The following is a 4,473-nucleotide window of genomic DNA, read 5'->3' as shown; positions in this document are numbered from 1 at the left end:
TGAGACCTGTTTTTTTATTCACATTTTTATTCAACATTATAGCCTTTAGCAGCCAATGCCATTGTCATATGGGAACAGCTTTAGGGGGATAAATCTTGTTTTAGGCAAAATGGTTTCAAACATTGATCAAGATTTTGTAATTTGGACAAAACCACAATCAACCCAAAACAACAATCCAAAAACACCATCACCCTAATAACAGGCCAAAATCCAAAAAAACCCAATTCAAATTCAGCAGACCTTTAAATTACATTATATTATGAAATACAATTTACAAGTAAATAAAGACACCACACCCTGTTTTTGTTTTTTTTATTAACTTTTTAGTGCTTCATTTTAGCAAACATTCTGGACAGGATTCACCAAGATGTACCAGACCAATGAGTGCCTCCACAACAAGGACTATTACAATAGAAACATAGAATCAGGCACTTCAACAACTAGTCATGTACAGTAGAGATCATTTAAGTGATGCCAACATCAAAAAAATAAAGGACAAGAACTTCAGAACTGTGTTCCCAAATGACCACAACAAATACACAAATGTCACAAAGTTCAGGAAACAGGGCTGTATGAAGTCCAAAAGCCTTTGTCATGGTACTTTGACCTTACTCAAGCTCAAAAGGAATTACCTCAATTTTGCAACGCTACAAAAAAAATGCAATAAAAAAATCAATAATTAAAATAATGAACATCGTCCCATAGAGTGGTCTGTGCACTCTGCTATGCAGCTTGCACACCACTCATGGAAGTGCTGGGAAAGGGATTTGGTGGTGCTGGGCTAAATGCTGCTTGGTAGGTGTGGGGATGTGACGGAGGAGTATTTTGCATAGGGGTATTTGTCGCTTGATGCTGTGGGATGGGGAAACTGCCTGAGGCCGAGAGTGTTGGGGGTTGCCTAGGGTACAATCCTATGTTCGAGTCTTTAACCAATTCTCCTTCAAGACCTCGAAGCATAGTATCATACACTGTGCGTTTGAAATGAGCAGCCTGGCTTGGCGCCATGGTCCTCATTTCATGGGGCGATGTTCATACCAAAACATGATTCGGCATCCGGGGGCTTCTGAAGAACCTTCCCCGCATGTTGCAAAAAAAGGTCACTCCTGGATGGTCCAGAGGCTGGAGTCCTGGTAGCTGTCTTCCTTTTCCTGGCGGGAGCCTTGGAAGACGACCGCTCTATCGGAGACTCCCAACACCTCTGTGGGCTCGCTGGAGAGGTGGCCAGGATTGACTTCCAAATCTAAATCGACAATCTAGGAAGGGAAAAGTATTACCTTTTTTCAGTTTTAAAAACTGCAAATACTTACCAAAATTCACCAAATGAATTAAATACAAGCATATTAACTTTTTAAAAACAACAGAAAAAGTACATGTTGTTTTGGAATAACAAACAATTACCTGATCCTGACTCCCCGATTCTTCAGCGTGGACCTCATCTGGCTCTGGCTCCAGCGAGCACTATGACCGTCTCTTTGGATCCTTCTCCAGGACAAACTTGAGCAGGTCACAGTACCATAACTTAGGCGTTTGGACCTCATCTGCCCCTGCTCCTGAACGCTGTGACTCCATGTACTTGTTGTGCTCCTTCAGGAACACAGTTCTTAGGTTCTGAATCCTGTTCTTCACCCACTTGATGTTGGCATCAATTACTAGGTCTCTACTGTACGTCAGCAGTTGGTTGAGTGCCTGATCTTTTTTGTCTCTATTGCAATAGTCCTTGCATGTGATTTTCCAGAGGCACTCATTGGCCTGGTACATCTCAATAAATCCTATCCAGAAAGCACCAGCCATTCTGTAGAAGTAAAGAATAGAGAGAAATAAACATTTATTAAACAAATTCCTTTTTCAAACATAAAAAAGCTTGGTTCAGTGGTGCAATGCACTATGCCCTATATCAAAAGTGCAGAAATCCACCTGAGCTACCCCACAGTGCATGGCTGAAACAGCCCATGCTTCTGTGCCGCAGCCCACAGTGTATGGCAGGTATACTGAATAAACTGTATGTATGTATATATATATATATATATATATATATATATATATATATACACTATATATATATATATGTTTGTATATATGTGTATATATTTATATATCTATATCTATATATGTGTATACATTAGGGGTGAGTGGGTTCGGATTTCTGAAATCCGAGCCCCCCCGATCCGAGGCCGATCCGAGTCAGGCTCGACTTTTCCTGTCTGACTCAGATCTGAAATCGAGGCAAAACGTCATCATCCCGCCTTCCGGGTCTCGTGGGTTTTGGATTCTATATAAGGTACCTGCGTCGGCGCCATTTTCTCACTCGGCTGTGGACAGTGAAGAGGGAGGGTGGGAGTTAGGGCTGGCTGGGCTGTGTAATGTAGTGTAGTATTGTGCTGTGCTGTGCTGCGCTGTGCTGCTGTTGTCCATAGGGCCTGTGTCCACTCCTCCAAAGTCCATAGGGGCTGGCTGTGTTGTGCTATGCTGCTGTTGTCCATAGGGGCTGTGTCCACTCCTCCAAAGTCCATAGGGGCTGGCTGTGTTGTGCTGCTGTTGTCCATAGGGGCTGTGTCCACTCCTCCAAAGTCCATAGGGGCTGGCTGTGTTGTGCTGTGCTGCTGTTGTCCATAGGGGCTGTGGCCCTCATTCAGAGCCGCTCGTAAGTGGCCACTCGTTCGTAGTCAGCCGATGTTGTACAACCACGCATGCGTCGGTGTAACAGTGCGCATGTGCGTACGTCTGATTGCGGTAATTTTTCAGTCGATCGGAGAACAGCGAACAGGAAGTGACATGTTCAATGTGATTGACAGAACTGTCCGTTTTGGGGCGGTGACGGGGGTGGAGATGGGAAAACGCAGGCATGTCGAGGCGTTATTTGGGCGTACATAAATTATCTTATGCGAGCGCCAAATGTGAACGGACCAAGTGATACGTCACTGTCTGATCCAATTTCCTTTAAGACTGCTCGTTCAGCTTGTGGTCTGGTATAGTCTACCACAATGATGATGGTCTCTTCGTCCTAACCTGGGCTCATCAATGGTGTTTCGATTTATCAATTGTTGCCACAAAAACAATCATCTTTTATTTGCTAAACAGCTTGTAATGTGTTTCGCAAATAGACCTTTTTTAGTGGCTAAAAACCGTACGCAGGTGAACTACTCAGCTGCTAATTTCTGGGTATTACAATCAATTAGCTAACATTTTGTGGTTTATTTTGTGGGCTTTTGAAATATTTGTAAGTGTTTTTTTTTTTACGGAAACAATATTGTACGCATGTTTGTATATTTTGCTAATTTTTTTTTGTCCAAGAAACCAATCGTCCTTTTTTTGGTTTGATAAGTGTTAATTAAAACTCAGAAATTGTTTTTAACCCTTGTTTTTTTTCTAAAAAAATAATGTCTATATTTCCGTTGTATTGTTTGGAATTTTGTTTGAGGGATTACCTTTTAACCAGTTTTGGAATAAATCAACAATAGAATTTTGCATATTTGCAACATAATTTTATTAAATGTTTTTTTTTTTTTTTTTTGCAGAAAATAATGTTTGGAAAGGTAAATACCAAAAAATGATTTGGGCCACAAAAACAAAATAAGTGGCACTTGCAATCAAAATAATATACAAAATTAAAAACAATTCACAAGAAAGGAGAAGGAGGTTTTGGGCATTAAGGAATATTGGGCAAACACAGAGATGGATTGTGGGGAAATTAGCCAGTGTCTGGGTCTGGGATTGCCTTCGGCTGGCCTGTCCAGAGGCAGATGTTGTGGCCTCTGGACTAGGCATAGGGCTAGGCACATTTGGAGGGATGGCTGTTGTTGTGCCAGAGATGGAGGGTCCTGATGTTCCGGCAGGAAGGGAGGCCGGCTCCAACATGTGCTGATGAATGAGCTGCTCCAGGGCATTTGCAATTCTTACATTGGCCGCAGCATTTTCCTCCAGGGCGTCCGCCACCCGTAGCAGATTGGCGTCCATCCTCATCAGAATCTCTGTGTGCTGATCCGTTTTAACATTGAAATCAGTGAGGAGGGCCACTGCCTGCGAGGGGGAAGGCCTTGGACTGTCTTCCACAGGGTCCCCCAGCCGGATCTACTGCTTCCTCCCCTGCAGAGCCAGAAGAAATTCTGCGGCCAAAGCTCACCTCTGGAGCAGACTCATCCGCCTGTGTCTCTGTGAGAAAAAAGAGAAAAAAGTAAAATTAAACTCTAGATATTTTCCATAACACATTTCCGAGTTGTTAACATTACAACATTTACCTGGTCAATATGAGGAGCCGCAAAGTCTGGCATGTTGGTATCCATGTTCGACACGCCAAACACCTCCTCATCCTGCACACACCCCTGTGCCAGCTCCTCCAAATCCATGGGCTCAAGTGACACAGGGGTGGGACCCCCACCTGTCCACCTTGCATGCCTAGCCCTATCAGCAAGATTTTGTTTCAGCCGATATTTGAAGTCGCTCCATCTGTTGGTTAAAAATTTGGCATTATTCCAG

General features: G+C 43.2%; 1 pseudogene; it reads right to left on the bottom strand.

Annotated features, from left to right (window-relative positions):
• Positions 1–1,015: 1,015 nt before the first annotated feature.
• Positions 1,016–1,791, bottom strand: LOC148540388 (uncharacterized; annotated as a pseudogene).
• Between the last annotated feature and the right edge of the window lie 2,682 nt (positions 1,792–4,473).

Source organism: Taudactylus pleione, unplaced genomic scaffold (assembly GCF_031769625.1).
Source record: "Taudactylus pleione unplaced genomic scaffold, aTauple2 ptg000019l, whole genome shotgun sequence".
Lineage (NCBI taxonomy): Eukaryota > Metazoa > Chordata > Amphibia > Anura > Myobatrachidae > Taudactylus > Taudactylus pleione.
Note: the sequence above shows the minus strand (reverse complement) of the source record. Positions and strands in the feature narration are given on the sequence as shown.